General features: G+C 48.2%; 1 protein-coding gene across 1 annotated transcript in view; it reads right to left on the bottom strand.

The window, feature by feature from the left end:
• The window catches only part of PPP1R16B (protein phosphatase 1 regulatory subunit 16B), a 65,819-nt gene that overhangs the window by 24,722 nt on the left and 20,573 nt on the right, over positions 1–20,524 (bottom strand). The window lies entirely within an intron of this gene.

The following is a 20,524-nucleotide window of genomic DNA, read 5'->3' as shown; positions in this document are numbered from 1 at the left end:
TTTGAATTTCAACAGAGCCTTTCATCCGGAGATCTTTGAAAGCGCTGCTGCCGTTAGCAGAGCAAGCTCCAGGCTGCCTCCCGGGATTTTACAATCGGTATTTGCCTCGTTTCACAGATGTGACATCGCAGCCCGAGTTAGACCAAGACTCTGGAGGCTCAGGTTTCTTTGCCAAGGTCACAGTGACAGTCCATGGCACAGCTGTGACAGCGCCCTCGAGCACCAGGTCCCAGCTCCATCCCTTAAGCACCAGAAAACTCTCCTTTCCTCTCCCCCGTCCTCTCGGTTGTTGCCAAGAGGAATTGAGCAAAGCAGCTGAAGTCTCAATGCTAACAGCTTCAACGGCAACCAGACCCCAAGGTGAACCTTGTATTTGACAGTGTTCTGTAATTGTGTCCATGGGTATTTTAAAAAGAGAAACTAAAGCTGTGGCTCGGCAGCAGCTCTTGGCTGGTATCGCTCCCTCGGGAAGGTCTCCACTGCTTGGCTCAGACCTGTTTGCTGACCACGTTGAGGACCTGAGTTGGACGAGGAGAGCGAGTTGCAAGAGATGGGGGAGCAAGGTCATCCGAAGGGCTTGCAGTGTGGCAGCACGATTCATTTAATTACGAATCAGGAATGATGCCATCACCAAGGTGGAGAACGAAGCACGTTTGGTCGCCAAGCCTACATTTGACAACCATCCCTGATCTTCACCAGCAACCCATCCAGGACAACCTCTTTTTTATCCCCCCTCTCCCAAGCCCAGGTCCCAGAAGCATGCAAGTTTTTGGGGCTGATCAAATCCCACTATTCCCCCAGAGTTTCAAACCACTTCTCTTTCAATTTTCATTTCAGCACCTATCACACACAGCCAAATCACACAGTCTAGAACTTCTTCTTTGTATTAACAAAAAAGCACATTCAATTTGCTCTCCAGGTCAAACACCTCCAATCCCAAAGCAACCCCCGACGTTGAGCGTCACCCCCGCGCAGCTGCTGCCTCGCAGCGCCCGCGACAGCGCGACGCCGGCACAAGGCGCAGAGGCAGCGGGCAGCTGTCACGGGCCACTGAGCAACTGCACAAAGTCCCACAGCTAGCGGCACACTGCCCCTTGGCGGGACCTGGCCTGGGGGTGCAGGTGATCCTTGTACCACCGCATACCAAGTAGGGGCATTTCCAAGAAATACCTGTGCACCCCAACTCTCCATGCTGCAAATTTGTTTTCAACATAACCAAACAGATTAGAGAGCCACAGGGACAGCTCTCCCAGCCCTCGGCAACCAACGAACCCTTGTCAGAGAAGTCAAGAGAGTTTATCCATCAACATCATCATCAAAGGTATTCAGCACTGTGTGCAAATCGGTTCATACATTTAGGAGTTGAATCAGAAGTTAGCAGCTGAGCTTGGCAGAAATGCAAGTTTTTCACAACTACAGTAATATTTATAATCAATGAGCCAGGCCTGACAGAAGGTATATAAAGAAATCTGGGTGACGGCTGCTGTGCACAGAGGACACTTGTCGTCCCAGCCAGGGGCTGAAGCTGGAGACCATCCACCTCGTGGGCCCTGGGCCTGATCCAGTTGAGGACGGTCTGCTCAGTAAAGGCCATGGCATAGACTTTCTGCAGCTTGCTAGTCGTGCAATCCAAATTTAAGACCCGTTAACTTGAGCATCCAAGTTAAAAAAAAAAAAAAAAAAAAGAATAATAGTAGACAAAAAGTTAATTTCCTTAACATTTCCTAATTTCATTGAAAAAGGTTTGAAATCCCCTTCTATGACTCCACAGAGACTGCATAAAAGACCTTTAAATTAGGTCAAAACAAGTGGGCACGCCATGATACAACCTGGGTTGGTCTATAACCTGACTGTCAAGGGCTTTGCATACAGACCACCTTGTTTTAATAGTTATTTCACCTGCCGCATCACACAAAGTTGAAAACTCTCTCCAACTTGTTCTGTCACAAGTTCTATGTGATTTCTGCTTCCCACCACATCAAGCAGTAGAAGATGAGTGTTCCCAGGCTGGATGATGCAATATAGCTCCGTGGTTGCTGAGAGGTTAGCCCATGGGGAAGCAGCTTGGGAGCTCGACAGGTCATTTAGATTTCTCAGAAAGGAAAAAAAAAGTCCAACTTGTTGCCTTCACCCATCCCTGACATATCCACAGACACCAAAGTGCCAGCCTCATGCAAACTCAAAGCAAGACAGCTTTTGCTGGCAGCTCTGCTGAGCTTCCTGCACTTTGATGCAGTAAAGAAACAAACTGGGCACAGGGTCGGGAGCACTTTCCTTTTTACTGCGCGGCTCCTGCATTTTCAAAAGCCACCTCAGTCAGCTTAAAACTTTCATCTGCAGAATATGGCTTGAATTCAGCAAAACCCTTCAGATCAGAGCTGGGCAGAGAGAAAAGATCAGCTCCATCTCACAAACTGCTAAGGAGTTGTGTACATCGTGGCAGAGGAACAAGGATGCTCCTTCAGCAGAGGGGAGGTGTGGGGTCCAAACCCACGGGCACAGCTCACACCGGGGATGCGAGCTTTGGACTCCCAACACTTACAAGACTGCTCTAACAGCCTTCGGGGTCAATCTAGGAGTCTTTTACTTAACTTAAAGAAGATAATAGCTGAAATTGTCCTCCAGAAAGTGCTTTGTCTTAGCGCCTCAGACCAGGCCACTGATGTTTCATCCTGTTTCTGAGATGAGCGCTTTAGTCTCAGTGCATACGGTGACTTTTATTTATTTTGCTTTGTATTTACACACTGAGCTTATTAATACTAACAAAATACATAGTTTAAACCACCAAATTAAAAAATACGTAACTCCTACAGCTCTTATGCAGGTTTAAAGCATCCCACTAATCAGAGCAGTATCTCTGAACATTGAAGATATAACTCCTCGATGCTGGGAACAAGGAGTTACAGGCAACAGCCGGGAGCAGAGAGAGCACAACATAACCCACTTTTCTCCCTTCGTCCCTTCAGGAGGTCTCCTGTCCTGGGATGAAAGACCCTGTCCAACTCTCCATGTTAGTATTGCAAGTCAAATGCTTCCCATACTTCCTCCAGCAAGAGTCAGCTCAGAGGAGTTGTAGTTTTCCTTTCTGCAACACTGGAGAACAGCTTCAGTTTGCCGAAGCATATTGCATTTCCCAAGAAAACTGCAGTTTTCAAAATAATTAACAGTCATTAAAATTCCCCATTAAGTTTTGCCATTAGCAATGGCAGGACCATTCTCCTCTCCACAGTGGTGAAAACTCTGCTTACTTCTGTATTAAAACCAGTTTTGTTAATGAACCAATTTATTCCATCCTGTTTTCTTCCAACAGAGCTCCCTCACCAGCAGATCCCTCACATCAGGGAGTTTTTCATTACATATTTAACACTACAAGAGCCCAAGCATCATGGGCCACCTTTTAGCTGTCACAATGCAAGAAAGGTGACATCCATCTTCTGGGCTTGAATGGCAGATTGCCCTGCACTCACCGCATCGCTTACACCTACGTACGAGCAAACAGGGAGAGAGCCTCCTTATGCTCTCCTGCCACGCTGCCGGCTATCACTGCTTCTGTGCAATGGAGGGGAAAAGACTGTGTGATTAAATTACCTAAAAAAACCCCACACTTTCAACATTAAGACAAGAGGAAAGCCAGGCTCCAGCTTTGCGTCATCTCCCATCGATTCCACAGTCTAATATTTTGACTTAAAAATTTATAGTAACAACAAAATGCTTTAGTAGCTAAACCCACCTTAGTAAGTTCATTGAAGTAATTCATGCCTAAGTGGCTGCTTACACTGCTCTGCTGACAGTACTAATTACAGGTTGCAGAGGTGGATCCCAGTAGCAGCGCAGGGAACCAGGAGTTGGTTTGAGGCTCATGCACGATCCTGGGAAGACGTGTAGTCCCATGCAACCGCTTGGGCCAGATTCAGCACTCCCCTACTTTTTCCTGCTACTAAAACCAAAATTCAGTATCTCCAGCATTGAGTGTAACTGAGCAACTTTGGCAGCTTCTGGTGAAAGAACACATATTTTTCTGCTGACCAACATCCAGCAGAAGAGGTCCGTAGCGTCTTACTCAATACCCTTTTCGAGAGCAAGTCCTTCAGGAACAGGAGCGGGGCTGCTTAGCCAGGGTGACAGGGCCCTTACAGACCGTCGTGAGGACAGGAATCAAAGTGCTCTGGTTCCTGGAGACACCATGGACCATTTTATCCCTTGTGAAATGAAATGGGAGGGTTGCACTCTCACTCACTGAACCAGGGGTATAACCTTCCTCACACAAGCAGTCCTGTCCTTCAAACACTGGCAGGGATCCACATGCTCAGTGTGACTTGTGCCAAGAGCACTTGTACCTGTTTTGGGAGATGCAGGAGATCTGATCCTCATTACCAGAGCTGTGATCAATTATAAGATCCCTCCTCAACTGGTTTTGGTCCTATCTTTGTCTGGAAAAAACAGTCTTAAAAAAATTGCTTTCCAAGCAGCTGTTTGTAACAAATGCTGCTGAGATGTTTCCCACATTTCACAGACTGAAGCAAATCCCACTCCAAGCCCCCATTACCACCTCAGTTAGTGCTACAACAGAGAAATCCTGTTTCTTTCTGTACATCTCATCATAAAGAATAATGCCCGGGGAAAGGAGCCTGCCAGACCAGGAGCATCCAACGAGGTCTGGATCTCACACAAGCAGCTGCAACCAGTACAGTTGTATAATGGAAACCTGACCTACAAACCTTGAACCAAATTCTAGCTGTTCCCCTTTGAAAAGCGACTGCATGAAGGCTGCACGCTTCTTCTGCCCTGGCTGCTGCCAGCTCTAGAGCTGTAACATCTGGCTTGGCTCCACACCCCGACAGGACCATTACCTTTCCTCCATCCAGCACACCTGGGAAGAAGGGGATCACCAGCAAAAAGCGAGTTAAAGTGGGCCCTGATTGCATAAATTGCACAATCTGTGCAACCTATTACTAGGGGACAGAGCACATTTTGCTGGCCAAGATCTCCACGCACCACCACGTAGTTTTGGTTGAAGGACACAAGAAGGAACAGCAGGCTCTGTCACTACCTCTTCCACCTAACAGGGCACCAGGAGCGCTGAAGCAAGGGACAGTTTCCCAACAAACATGCATCCCTCATAGATCAAATGGCCACATACAGTGCTCTGGGGACAGAACAACTGTGGGGGCTAAAAGGAGCAAGATGACAATCAGGCTTGGCATGAGGCACAGATAGTTTTCAGGACAGACCGCATTAACCTCTTCACTGCTGAAGCCTTGCTCCCCAGTGGGGCTGTTCCTCAAGAGGGTTGTTTCTCTAGACAGACCCAAGAAACCAAACTGGTTTGAGGTGTTTTGCGCCTGTAATGCACAACAGTATTAAAGAGATTAAAAAGGAGAACATACGTACCAGGGATTTCTAGTAAATAAAACACCCATAAAAGCAGAGATGAACATTCAGCACACATAAGTGAGGTTCAGGCAAGGCCATCCCCACCACAGGTGGAGAGGAACAAATCACAGCAGCTGTGATCTGCAGAGCCACCATGGGAAGGGGACAAGACGTAAGGCAAAGCCATCTCCTCCACCCCAGCAGCAGCCCACCAGCACCAGTCACGAGAGCCCTGGTCAGATGGGAATTCAGATAGACCTGAGCCCCAGAGCAGCTGGGCAAGATGCGCAAAGCCTCCCTTGGATTTCTATTCTGCAGTAAAATTCCAAGAGCATTAGAAAGAGGTTCTTCAAGGAACTGCAGGAGGAGCAGGAGCTCTTATAAGGAGGTCCTTACATTGTCAGCAGTTTTGAGATGCTTTGCAACAGTCTGGTCCCTCCTTCCTCCACCCAGAGTATTTAAATCAAGGAGTTTCTTCAGACAGTGGACTAGATTTGAAAGACAAGGTTTGCCCAGCTTCTTGGCTGGCAATCCCTTCCTTTCCGATATTCTTGCTGGAAGTAAGGAGAAATTTGCTGTTGATGAAGCACATCCCCCAGGACTAAACCAGCAGCGAGAGACAGGGGCTAGGCTATGCTGACCCGCTGACACATCCTATTTGGCCACATTTCTGGATCAGCCCCCATGTGTCCACGTCACACAGGGTACCATATCTCCCCTCACAGATAACGCTTCCCTTTCACAAGAAAAATAGCTTGATAAAAACTGCTGACCCCTGCTCAACTTATCACAAGAGATAAACGAAATCAGTGTGGAGTCAGGAAAGGGCTACGTGAGCCTCTTTGGAAGATGCCCCTTCGCCTCCACCTGCCTTTCCAGGCAGTCTACTGGAGCGCGTTAAAGACAACAGGAGCACAGCAAGATATATTTTAGACATCACACGCAACTGCAGCAGAGAATAACTCACTAAAAACCTGATTCACTTAACGACTGTACCAGCAGCTTTGCAAAACCCGGATGATTTCAGAGGAAGCCGCTGCCTTGCTGCCGCTCTGAGTCACGGGAAGCGCAGGGCCACAGCCAAGCCCCGGATTGAGGCAGGAACACTGAAATTTCCCCCAGCTATTCTTATCTTGTCTCACAGTAACTCGAGGCTCGTTTTCAAAACCGGGGCCTATTCAGAGCAAACAAACAAGCCACCGCATTCACTAAACCCTGCTGCGTCCAGGAAAGCGCTGCAAATCACGTGCATAGACAGGATTTACATGCAGAAGCGACAAGGAACGCGCATCTGCAATGATTTTATGGCACACGGCACAGATAACAGTTTTATGCTCCTAAAAACAGGTGATTTAAATTCCAGGGTGTCACAGATTTTAATCCTAAGCTTATTTTCCTTCTCTTCGATGCTCTAGCATACATCACCGTTATCAAGAGAGCAGAACTCACAAAAATCAGATTTCCTGAAGACAGAGTACAAGAAAATGATGTTTTCGACAGCAAATCAGTTCAACAGAGACTCAATAAAACATGATTGATAATTAGTGTTTTCTTTTTGACAGCTAGTAGCAATTGTCTTCTCCTTAAATCTAGTGCATTTGCCAATTTGAAACTAATCTGCCCAAAAATAAAACAAAACATCTGGCAAAAAATTCCCAGTGAATATTAGCTAAGATTTACAAAGTTATACACCCGAGCATCACCTTCTACAGCATCAGACAACTCAACAGTAATTAGGGTAGAGCCGAGATGGCCTTGTGGAATGGAAATCAGGCAAATGGAAAATGGATGGGAATAGCTAAATCAGTTTAGGTTTCCCTAACAGGGGTAGATCAAAAGAAAACTAACCCGATTAGGAAGGAGAAAGACACTGATCCAGATTCATCGAGCAAAACAGAACAGCTACAAAGTGACATTTATGGTTGTTTTCCTTACCAGGGTCGTACAAAGCAGCCAGCGTGTACCAGTGGATCTGGCCCAGATTTACAGGCTAAGGGTAGACCCTTTTAAATAAGGACAGCTTCCATCCCCCCAGCTTACTTGGCCAGTTAAGCAGCTGTCCAAAAAACAAAATAGGTCATTAAACAAAGCCCCCCAAAATTTAATTAGAGTAAGTGATGCTCATTGCCTGTTGGCAGTGCCATTGTCCCTGCACCAGGCAGCTTGTCCTGATTATGGGCAGGTCGAAGCCGCGTTGCCAGACCAAGGCTTCTGGCTCAACCCATTTCAGACAGCAGGAAGGGCCACGCAAGAGGGATTTTGTTCAAGCACTGGCTGTGCCCATGAGTGGGTCCCCAAGCATCCCGCTCCAAGGATGCACGCCAGTGTGGTTGCATGGTCCTTGATACAAGCCGGCATTCGGACTAAGGCAGGGCATGTCGGTGCTCCCCTCAGGGATGCTCACAGCGCTGAATCTTCTGGGAACACTATGCATGCACGCCCCAGGGGCACTGTGCCCGCCTTCCCAAGGGAAGCCCAATACAACTCCCAGTACCTGCATCAGCTGTGGTGCTGCCAGGGCACCTGGGAGCCATCACCTCCTCCAGCAAATCCTCTCCCCCGCAAGATCAGCTCACTATTATGCACAGCTGCCACCACCGCTTACAAGGGGCTAATTTTAGTTAAATGCAGCCACTCAGTGACTTGCTGGGCACCTGGGCTCCTGCTCCACCGGTCACTTTCTAACCACTAGCTGCAAACCCTCTGCCATGCGCAGCACAGCTATAGGGCTTCTCATTAACACTGGGGCCAACCAGTGCAAGGGCCTTCACAGCGAGATGCACGCAGGCTGGCAGGGTAAAGCGCCCCACGGAGCCCCTTGCGCACCCACTCTCCCCAAGCCCCATGGGAACGACTCACTGATCAACCCAGGGCTGATGACAGCACAAAAATCTCCCCTACCAGCAGTCTCGGTAAAGGCTGCCCTGGCCGCATCCCCCGCACACTCCTGCCAGTCCCACTGCTTACTGGAGCTGTGCGCATCCCAGGGGATGCACAAACACAGGCACGCATTTTCTTTCCAAAGCAAATACCCCCCAGCCCATGACACTTCTGCTCAGGTTAAATGCCTAAGCCCACAAGTCAGCATTTTATGCGATCACTCTGTACACCACAAACTGTGCCGAACCTAACGAGGTCTTTGTTGCTCCAGGAGCCTGCCCCAGAGCCAGGGGCAGGCTGCACCGCTCCCCCTGCTCCTGCGTTGTGTGCATCCTGCTCTGGCAAGGAGACCTCCAGCCTTCCCTTCGCCTACCCCACAAGCATTTCCACCAACAAACCCTCTCCAATCGCAGCTCTGTCACCCTGCTTGCCTTTGCTAAAGCCCTTGGAGCTGTAACGATGAGACAAATTGCTCCGGTGCAGAAGCGAGACCATCCTGTAGGATCAGGAGCACGCAGAAATGCAGAGCGCTCCCAGGTCCTGTGCACAGGAGGCACTCCTGGTTCTCCTGCTTCAAAGCCATCTCCTGTCCGCTGTGGAAAGGTGGCCTCCCACCCAGCACGTCTGCCACACTGCAGGCTTCTACCCCAGCTGCGGAGAATTCAGACCTCCCAAAAAGAGCAAAGGGATGTCCACAACAAAACAGCCAGTGCCCAATGTCCTCTCATATTTTAGAGAGAGATAATAAATGTAGCCAAGGTTTTGCATGAGTCTCACCAGAACCGCAGGTTCATGCACAGGTCAGACACTATCTGACACCTCCCAAGGAGCTGATATTGAGTTGGATGTTATTAGGATCTAAGACAGAAACTGCTTTGCGACAGGGCAAAACTGCAAGACCAACTTTGCCCACTGCAGTGTGAATAAACATCCTTCTCTTGCCCTCCAGTGCCAAGACCCCATGGTCTGTGGGTGACAAAGCTGTTACTTTCATCTCCCAGTTACACAGCAATCAGTGTTGCTGTCTTAACCCCTCAAATCAGCCTGCTGGGTTTCAAAATGCTCTCCAGCATCCCAGCTGTGGCATCTCAGGACCTCCACAGAGCTCCTTCCAGAGGGCACAGCAGACAGGACAGCTGGCGAACAAGGTGCCACAGCGATAAGGAGCGCGTTGCAAGGAGGAGCTTTAAATAGATGCGAGCAGCTCAGTGGGTAGGTAAACAGGATCCCCTGCTTCTTTCCTGTTCCACAGCTGGAAAACCCACAGCCCCTTCCTCTGGGAGGGGAAGGAGGAGGGTGGGGAGCCCAGGGCACCAGGGTTTGTTTCCAGAGCTGGGTAATGGCTGCCACAGGAAACCACTCCTCCCCACAGCAAAGAGATGAGATGTTTCCACTGCTGCTGGGAACTCCTGGTGCTGATCCCGGCAATCCCCAAGGGGGACAAAATGCCATGTCAATATATTTTAATAGTGTGGGGTAGGAGTGCTTAACCGGGTGGTCTTTATACTGGCATGCGACAGAAAGGAGGTCAGCATTTTTCAGATGGACTCTGTATTCTTAGGGAGCACAAATGCGCTACGTGACCAAACTAAACTGACTTCAGTAGAAGCTAAAATACCCAAATATCTTTAGAGATTTGTGCCAAAATCCTCAGGGATTCACAAGAAGCCCCCAGTTAATGGTAGCTGAATGTGCTCCTATCAGAGCTTGGTCCAGGAAGGCTGAACGAGCAACGTGTTTCTAGAAGCTTTCAAACCTGAGAGACTAATACAAGGATCAAGCAAAGCCAGACGGCCAGACCTCTGTCTCGTCACCCTTGCACTGCTCCGGGCATGGCTCCTTCCACCTCTAGCTGCAATTCAAGCTGTCAATCCCACTTCACAGGAGGAAATCGGTCAACAAATATTGCCCTTCAGCTAGAAGAGAAGTCTTTGAATGCAAGTGAAGCAAGAAATATTTCCCGTTCTCTTGTTCCCCTTAGGGTAACTGGACAGATCAACGCTGCAAATATTCCTGCTACTAAACACATGGGAAGCTCAGAGCACTGAGTGATACAATGCAATGATGACCCAAATCTTGAATCCATGCTACAGATTCAATGCTGACCAGTACTCAAATGACAGTTTTCCCTGCTCTGAAGAGTGATGGAAAATTGCCACCTATGAGAATAATTTGGGTCAGGGGGCAGAGCGGCAGCTTGTTCATAGCTATTTCACAACTGCATGATTAAAGTTATGGAAGAATAAATTTACTACGAAAGCACACAGGGAATCCTGCTTAGATGCCCTTTCAGATGAAATTTTAAACTCACTGGCCCTTCTAATAAAAGCAAAATGGACTTCCAGCATCTCTCCATGACCTGCTGTCACCCACCAGCCCAGATATGTTGTGGTTTTGCCACAGCATCCAGCAGCAGGTTGGAAGTTGACTGGTTACAGCCTAGACTGAAGCTTCCTATCACGTTCAGGACTTGCATCATTGTTTTGACAGCATCAGCTTTAGGAGGAAAGAAAACCCTGTGATCAACTGCCTGACAGCCAGGAGGATGTCACTGCAGATCCACGGGGACTGCCCTCCTTCGCTGCAGCTCTGGCTCTTTCTAATGCCTGCTATTTCAGGCTACCAAACCAAAATTTTAATTAAAAGCCGAGTCCCATTTAAGTTCCTGAGGAGCCCTGCTCTGGCCTTGCTAATCAAAGACAAACTGACAGGATCTGAAGTGAAAAAAATAAACCAGGTCTGAAAAGTTCGAGAGTCACAGAAAGAGTCTGAGCTCCTAAGTAGGTTGAAACTCGCTCTCCGCAGGAGTGCCACGTGTCATCCAGCCCCAGGTTTCTAAGTTAGGTCCTGGTCTCTGTAGAGCTGATGGACTCTCCAGAGGGTTAATCACAGCCACCCCAGTTTGGATCTCGCCTGTCTCCACTGACAACACATGAGAATTGAACCCAACATTGGTAGACAGATGCAGAAAGTGCTCTTCTCTCCATGTCCTTAACATGAGTGAAATGGCTGTCCTTTACTGCACTGCTCATCCCCGCTCCAAGAGGCTGAGAGCTGGCATGGATTTCCAGGTGACTTCCTTTTCCCCAGCCGCTGGGCAGACCATAGATGTCCTGCAGCAATGAAACCTCGGTGCAGCAGAGCTGCTCCATTCCTGTGCAAGGACTGCATGCTTCATTCAAGAATATTCTGCTGGTAAAATTTTGCTTTTATTGCAATAGATTTTTTTTTTTTTTTTTTTTTTTTTTTTTTTTTTACACAGAGGATTCTTCAGATTGGGTAATTTGAAAGGCTTTGTTTGGATATGCCAAGCCATCATGTCTCACTACTTTCAAGCCTTATCATTTCAACCGGAACCATGCAAGTATCAGCACTTGATCTCCAACCTTTGCTGCTCTGAATCAGACCAGAGTGAAAATACTTTGAGGGTGCCAGAATCTTCCCCACCCACTCAAAATGTGGATGTTTCCAGACAGATGTAGGTGTAACACAGGACAAAATATAAGTTGTGTGCAGATAACGCTTCTCTACTACGGAAACCATCAGCTGCCAACCAGGTTGCTGGTGCAACCAATGAGAACTGTGTGAGAGTGACTTTCAAGTTAATTCCTGCTCTAGTCTCCCCTTTTTAGGAGTGGACACTATAGCAGTAGTCCTTAGGAGAAAAAAAAAAAGTGGGTTTTTTTTGTTTCATGGTTAGTTTTGGGTTTTGGGTTTGTTTTTTTTACTAATACGATCTCTCTTGTCAGCCCAGGTAAAGGTGCACAAATTGAAATGAGACTTTGGAAGTTTCCCACTGCAATTCAAAGCTTGGTGCTCTTACACTCAAGACAGGGACCACTCCTCTATGCCACCTTGAAATCAAAGCCAGGCACAGCAGACGAGACCAGGAAAAAGGGAACTGAGATCTAGCTTGAAATCCTTGGCCAAACTGACAGATGCTGCAAACTGTTACAAAACGTATATGGAGCACGAGAAACACAACCAAGCAACTAAAGCCAGTTTTCTACATGAGTAACATTTATAGCCAGTCTACCTCACGCTATCTAGGGAATCCGCGGTCCAAATTCAGCAATAAGCAGTTGCAAATTGCAGGGACCTCCGTGGAAACTGCATCCGCTTGCTAGTAGCTGCACGTGGGCTCTTGTTCCCCGAATTACAAGGAGTACAGGGTGCTTGATTGCATCTTGGCTTTTGATTACAAAGGCATCAGCAGACAGAATTAAACAGTTTGCTTCCTGGCCTATTTAGCATCCTTTAGGTGACAGGTTAGAAGGTAGGCAAGGCTTAGGAGACATTTTTAACAGTTGTGCCAGAGTCTGATTAATTTTTATTTTTTTTTAATTTTTTGTCAAGACATTTGCAGCCGGTGATAAGGTTTCCCAAAGATCTGGCCAGGCTCCAGGGGAAAAACAAGCAGTGAAAGTGTATGTAAAAGCAGCTCTGCACTAGGTTATAAGGCACTGCCTGAACCAGCTGCCATAGCAACTGCTGTTAAAGAAAGAATCAGAGCATTCTTCACGGAAGTAGGAAAACTCGCAGTCAGTAAGTGTAAGGATGGGACGCAAAGCAAAATAAAGGGGGATAAATATAAGAAAGCAGGAAAAATAGAAGTGAATGAGAAGCAGGGCTGCTTGCACAGGTATCTGCTCTCGTGTTGCATAGATGCCTATAAATACACTAAGATACCTAACTCCAACCTCATTAGCAAGCATTTTAGATACAGTTGATCCTGCCTTGGGGCAGGAGGTGGATTACATGACCTCCCGAGGCCCGCTCAACCTCTATTTTCCATGATTCTAGGAGGAAGAAATCTACACCAGCTGAGCTGACCCGAATCCAGAAAGGCAGGAATTTAAATCTGGAAAAAAAATAGATTTAATCCACTTTTCAAGTTCTCCTTGACCAGGAGAAGGTGCAGAAAGCAGAGCCTGCAGCCACAGCTTACAGCCAAGTTCTTCCTGTCTGGAAACTATACCCAAGCACTGCGTTTTCAACTGCATCAGGGTAAAGCAGCCACGTGAGGTTTAGCCCTGCAAGAAGGCTTCACTTCCAACAATACTCATCTCCCCACCAATATTCATTTGCAAAGAAGAGAGGGGTTTTGGGTTGGGGTTTTTTGGTTTTTTCAAAATACACTTGAAAACACAATGATGCTGCAAAACTCCAGGTACCAGCGAGCTCTCGGGAGTCATCAGGCTAACATCTTACGTCCTTTTGGCAGAACTGGATTAGATATCACAACACAGCACCGCAGCAAGGCAGAGCCTTGGCTATTGGAGATCACGGCCAAGGTGGGAGGACAGACGATATTTCACTCCAGGTTGCCACTGCTTATTGCCAGAAGATACCAGAAGTCCCCCACTGAGCTGCTATTTGTGCTCTCTGGGTTCTCGTTATTGGAGTGGGACAAAACACACAGTTAATCGGAGCAGAGGAAACAGCACACACCTGGAAGGCAGCCAGGCAGGCAAGAAACACATTGCCTGCAAGAAACCCCATGTCACAGCCCCCCGGAGCGAGCAGCTGGCTGGGCTGTAGTGTCAGCCCTTCCATGCTGTTATCCCACCGAGCAGGCAGCCAGGCGTGCTGCTTTCAGTGCTTGATCTGCCCCATATCCATGGCCATCGCTGCACTTCCACACCTTGGTCCCCCTTGTGCAGGTAGCAGGCAGTGATCCTCCCAGGGAAATCACAAGGACAACCAAGCTGGGAAGTTACTGGCTAGAAAAAGCCACCAATATATCAGCAAGTATTATCAGGCTCAGATTGGGAAGTTCTGGCTTCGACATTTGGCAGCCTGTAGGTATCATAACACAAGCAGCCATCCAAGGCTGCCTCCACGTCATTGGAAGCAGAGCACCCAGGACAGGGAAGGGAAACATTGAACGCCAGTGACTTAGCACTTGGTTGCAAGCACAAACATCCCCAGGTACCTGGTTTAATTAAGGTCCCATTGATAATCTGCCTTCGGCTGACAAAAGTCCTGACATTCTCGGCAAAGGCAGCCGTTGCGTCCTGAGCTCTCCCTGCTGTGATTTGGCCGGGCAGGGTTTGCGGAGCAGATGGTGACCTTACATATCCTACCTACTGCACCTTGCATGCACAGCCCTAAGAGTTTCAGCCTTTACTCCCCATTGCCCAGATCTCCTTTCGAAAGGGAACACTCCTTACTCACAGTTGCATTAAGAAGCATCCATCGACAATACTAATAAACCAAAGAAATGCCCAGTTTGCATTTAGGGGTACATGCAACCAAGGAGACACCGGTTCCGAGCTTCCCCTCCCAAACACAATGTAGCCAAATTTTAGAAGCCAATTAAGTGATTTAAGCCACTTCTAGTAATAAACAAAATCTGGGACTGGCAACAGTCATTGGCCAATCCCTGTTTGATTTAAAACACCTTGAATCCAAACAGACCATCCTTACTGGAGGGACAAGTAGTTTGAATCCAATGTTTATTCATTATCTTGTAGTACTATTACAAGATACATAAGAAATATTTTCAGTGCTATCGGAAACAGTGGAAGCTGGCACATGTGTAAAAGCCAGAAACCGAAACGATGTGAAGCCAACCCATTTCCATCAGGCAAGACGAGAAGGTGCGCTCTGCCGAAACACAGTGCAAGCGGAAAGATGTGCCCACAGAGGCAGGGGTGGGCAGCCAGGCCTGCAAGAGGTTGGGGGGGCTGTTTAAATTTTGATCAAAAAAATTCCAGCCAGGATCCCTGCATCACCATTTCTTAGCAAGGACAGTCAGAGCGCATTTGCGTGCACACTTTCAGTTCTTGTTTTAGTCAAGAAAAGCAATTGCTCACTGCGCGGGGTGCAGGAGGGAGAATGGTTGTGCTGTGAGCCTTGCTGTAATCGAGAAACTCAAAAGATGCAGAATTTCTGGTCTGTAGGTATGGAAAGAGTCTGTTTCCCAACTCACACGTCTTGAAACAGCAAGCAGCGATGCTCAGTGCATGCACCAGCCAGCGCCTCAAGAACAGACACCCTGATCCTTCTGAAAGGGATTAAGAGGAGGCTTGACCCACTGAAACCAAAGCACTTCTACAACAGCTGGTGTCACATTTTATAAAATACACTCTGAAGTTAAGGAAATATCACATTTTGTTATTTAAATTTTTTTAAAGTATTTTTGATCAAACTTTCTTGTTTAAAGAAAGGGTTTGAAACAAAATGTTTAAGCTGATTCCAGATTTGGGGAGGGAGAGGGCCTCATCCCAGGAAAACCTGAGATGGACTTTCAGCATTAATTTCCAAACAGAAATTTGGCATTTCAAGCTCTTATGGAAATGGAAATAATTTTCCCACTTGACTGAAATTCCAAGAAGTCAGAGGAAAAAAAAAGATTATTTACTTGTTATGACAACAGAGAAAGTTGCATATTCAATATTGCTCGTGCTCCCAGATGCCATCTAGTTAGCTGCCATATGCAAGCCACCCCACATTGGCATCACATCCAGATTGCATGAAAAAGCCAAGTTAAATGTGGCCAAATATGTGAATCTGCTTTTGGAAGACATACCAACTACCATTAAAAAAATTAACAAAAACCATCATTGCCAAGAGCTCCCATGCCCAGCTTCCCGAAGAGGACAGCTTTCATTTCCACACCTATGGAGTTTAAAACTCAAGAAACACCTTTATTATTGAATAGAAACTTTTAATTTCTGACTCGAGTCATTCCCCAAATACCCAGATATACACTCAGACTGCTGACAATAAAAGAGATTTTTTTTCAGAGCCCTTCAAAGGGCACAAAACCCAGGAGAAAAATCTTCTCAGACAGATAAATACACTTGCTCATAGACATGGACACAGGAACCCCATGTAAAAAACTTCAGGAGACTAATAATGTGGGTGGAAAATTAAGACACCTCATAAAAGGTTTTTAGTAACAAGGGAACAGATCACATCAACTTGGAAAGGTTAAAGAAAGCAATTTATAGACACTAATTAGGGCCTCTTTTTAAAGTGCCTTTGCAAATGACAAGGTTGGTTTTATTCCAGAAAGGTGCAAAGGGAGCACAGTAGGGGGCTGGGGATGGCTCCTAAAAGGGTTTATCACGCTCAGCATTACTGCACACTTACAGGAGATTTAAGGGTTGGCATGAAGGGAAACGTGGGGGATGTATTTATATATGAATGAGCTGTGCAATACTTATACCTTCCCCGAGGAAATCTCCTCCATGCTGGCGCAGGACCCAGCGAGCCCCAAGCTTGCACCCGCTGCTCTGCTAACGGGAACTGTTTTGCTGGATGCCAAGTCCAAGGTCATAAAACCTGAGTTTTCATTCACTTGCTGGCTCACCAGCCATAAGGATCTGCATGGTTAAACTTCTGCAGAAACGCTGGTTTATGCAGCACTCTGGCTCTGACAAAGTTTTGCTTGCAGGATCAAGTGCCAGAAGGTGGGAGCTGAATGACTTTGCAGCGATGGTTCCTGGAGCCACGGCCGGGGAGGCAGCTCTCACCCAAGAGCAGGAGAAACCAGGGCACCTCCAGCACTGCTGGAAGGTGAATCGGTCCTTCGGGGGCTTTATGTCTCCGTTGGTTCACTGAAGGGAACACAGCTCACCCCCCAGCTAACACGAACACTTCCAGCTTCTGTCATTCAAGTGGAAGCTCCCCCTGCAAACTGGCCGGGTGTGCAAAGCGACTTCCAGGCAGCAAATGCCACACGTCTGTACAGGCAGCCGCTTTACCCACCTCTGGGATCTCTTTTTTTCGATTTACAGAACACCAGCTCCTCTCACCGTGCTCTGGGGCTGCTTTTATAGGAGCTCAGTGATGTAGAAAGATGTGGACACGACAGCCCTGCAGCAGCAGGGGCTGCTTTCAGGGACACGGGGCTGCCCTGGGAACAGCGGGACCAGCCTTATCCCCACGGTTTCAGTCCATCACCTTGCAGGGCGGCCTCAAAGGGCCACAGCCTTCAGCAGCCCTCACAATTTCTTCGCAATTAGTATGGTAGCTTATAAAGCATTGCTTTATTGCATTATAAAGCAAATCTCCTTCGCAGCCATTAGAACAGCCCAGAGGTTGTACACAACACTGCCGCTCCCTGTAAGCTCTGCACGAACCGAGTCTCCTCCCCTTTGCACCGTCCCCCTGCAACCAGCTCAGATTGTGCCTAGAGCTGGGCGAGCGCTTGAACATATTTCCACTTAGAACAGTGATTGTGCGTGATGCCCCTCCACAGCAGGCCCTTCCCAGCTCCTCCACGGGGGAGAGCGGAGCGGGTCCGGTGTGGCAACTGGGAGTGCTCTGCTCTCACCTCAGAGCTCACCCATGAACTGTCTGTAGACATTTCAGCTCTCCAAACCGAAGGTCCGGGCCAGCGCACTGCAGCCCAGGGGGACCGCTGTCATCGGTCTGGGGTCACTGCCCATCACCTACTTCTCCCCAGCGTGACCATCTGCTCACATCTGCCACCAGCGCGTTTGCGGTGTGCTCCCTACCCTGGTTCTGTCAGCAGAGATCCAAAGGAGCTTTTAATAGCAGCTTGTTTGTTAAACCTGGGATATTTTGACAGATCTGTTGCAGAAGATGCAAGGAACAAGCAGGCAGGAGCCATCACCCTTTCGCAGCTCCTGCCCACGCTGGGGCTGATGCTCCCTAGGAGCCCTTGCCATCAGTCCTGCTTCACCACCATGCTGAGATACAGCAATTCTGCAACACGCATAGTGGCCATGGACGCATCAACCATAGACAAACCTGGATTGCTTATATGGGAAAGAAGTCCTCTTCTCCAAGGCTGTCACATTTGCAAAGCCAGAGGGGTCACAGGCTAGGTGGGAAGCCGGGGTGGCTCAGCCTGGTGGCCACGCCATTGATGGCAGAAGGAAATGGGGATGAGGGAAAGTGCTGCGGATGCCCACGGGCACACGGGAACCTAGCAAAACTAGCGCTGCTCTTTCAATTACACCTGGGCAAGGTGCAGGCAAGGACAGTGAAGTCAGCACGTCCAGGTCCTGAGGGACACGGGGCTGCTCCCTGAAGAGCAAGGCAGGGTTTTGCACCCCCAGCCTCCATCCTACAGGGCTCAACCCACCGCCTCCATCAGGAGGTTACGCCACAGCACAAGACACCTTCCGGACAAAGAGCCAACTCACTAGCCACCTCCGCTTTCTTTTCCCCAGTTTCATTGCACAGTGCCTACTGCCATCCCCTCTCCCACTTCAGGAGTGAGAACGTTAAAAATACAATACAAAAGCACAGAAAAGTAACAAAGAATGGAAATGGCACGCCTGCTCAGAGATGGCTCAGAGGTGACACATGCCAGCTGCACCCCCAGCTCTCCAACCTTCCTCATGCTAACTTCTCAACTTCTTGATCATTTGTATTTCACCTCCCCCTCCACTTCCCACATGGAAACAAAAGATGATTCATACACCAAAATAATCACCCGGGACCTCCAAAAGCCCACAAATTCCCTCACTTTGGCATAGGGCACTTGATAAGAAATTTTCCCAGTTTGGCATCTGGGTTTGACTGTCCCCTCCCTTTTATACTGGTCCCACATTACAGAGGGGGCAAAGCAGGGACAGAACCTGCCCACACACTATTTTTAGGACTTAAATTAATTGAACACAAAACAAATCAAATTTAAAACCTTGAGGCATCTGAAAAATGCAGCTACACAGGGCAAGCACCTGTGGCACTGGGGATACTGCCCCCGCCCTCTCCGGTGAGTGGAGAGGTTGATTTTCTACCAAGCAGGGAAGTGTCTTTATCACATTTGGTGTAACCAGCATCACATTGGAAAGAGCAACCAATGGTTAAAGCCTGCTACCTGGGCTCACCTACAGAAAGACATCAACACGACTGTAGTACCAAAAGAGACCTGCAGCAATGGATTTTCCTTTACAGGGGGAAAAGAGCGAAGCCGTGAGCTGAAAGCTCAACTCCTGCACCCCCAACAGCAAAATATCCCTGTCCCCATGTGGTGCAAGACCGTCATCCACAGGACCTCTGACACCAGTGCGCTAATGCCGCTGCACGAACGCGTGCCAGCCCTGCCTGCTTGCTGCCATCAGGGTGCACAACTACCCTCCACCAGTGCCGTGTTTGCAAACACCTCCGCCATTTGTGCATCTCTCACAAAATAAGAAAGTGTTTGTAAGGGAGAGAGTGAAGGAGCTTTCCTCCTTCCAAACTGCCCAGATCCAAAGCCAGAAAGTGCAGAAAGCCAAACTACAGGGCTGGGCCTCTCACAGACTCATTGGCCCCATCGCCCCCTCCAGCCCAAGCACTGAGCGGAGGCACCGTCGCTGCACTAAGAGGAGGACGATGAAACACTGGTTATCCACCCCAACGCTGTGACCTGTCACAGGTGGGCAGCTGGGTACAAAACCCAAAGCCATACCCTGCCATGTATCTGCCAGCACAGGCAGAGGCAATACAAGTCATAGATCTGTCATCTCAGGCAATGCCAACAGACACAATTTCACAGTAGGGCTCTAGTTGGCTTCACTGTTGGGGCTCTCTTAGAAGACTACAACAGCTCAGAGAAACACAGGTTCACTGGAGCAAAGTGCTGGAAGTAACTGTCAAACCTTTAAAGCAAGGAAGAAACAAATAAAAGCCTGCAGTTTCCAGGGCGCTATCACAGGTCTGCGCTCTCACAGAGAGGCTACAAATGCACACAAAATCACAGACACACAGCAGGGCTTGGCAAACACTTGTAACGCATCACCCAGACAGGCATCGCTGTCCACCACCAAAGGGCTCCATTTCCACACAGGTGCAAAACACACACACGAGGACAAGTTACGGTGCACAAAAGGCCTTCTCAGAAAGAGGGACATGACTTTGGGGAGATTCCTCACACGACAAGATGAGGTCCTTGCCTTCCACCCACATACCCAGCAAGTATATACTGCTTCTTGCAAAAGATTCTGGAAACTAGAGCAACATTCACTAGCAGAGATGCAGCTCAACTGGCCAGGTTTCCCAAGCATCTCCCTTGTCTCTGCCATGCCAAGGGATGAAGAAGATCATATCGATTTTGCTACCTGGCAGAGCAGCAACCCCAAAGGCTGCTCCAGGTCTCCTCCAAGAAATGTTTTTACTTCTCTGCAGAGAAGTAAGCTCTGGCTCCCCAGAGCTTACAGGCTTTCCCCCGTGCTGTGCTGAGGCTAATGGGCATTGACTTTTAGACTTTTTTTTTTTTCCTCCCTTCAGATTTTGAAGCAAAAGCAAAGCATTTTGATCCACTTTGAAATAGTGCAATGAAACCAATTTCTGAAGAATTTGCAGT

This window comes from Nipponia nippon, unplaced genomic scaffold, assembly GCF_047370975.1.
Source record: "Nipponia nippon isolate SJK-2023a ecotype South Korea unplaced genomic scaffold, ASM4737097v1 scaffold_13, whole genome shotgun sequence".
Lineage (NCBI taxonomy): Eukaryota > Metazoa > Chordata > Aves > Pelecaniformes > Threskiornithidae > Nipponia > Nipponia nippon.
The sequence above is the reverse complement of the archived record's forward strand: the minus strand, read 5'-3'. Positions and strand labels throughout refer to the sequence as shown.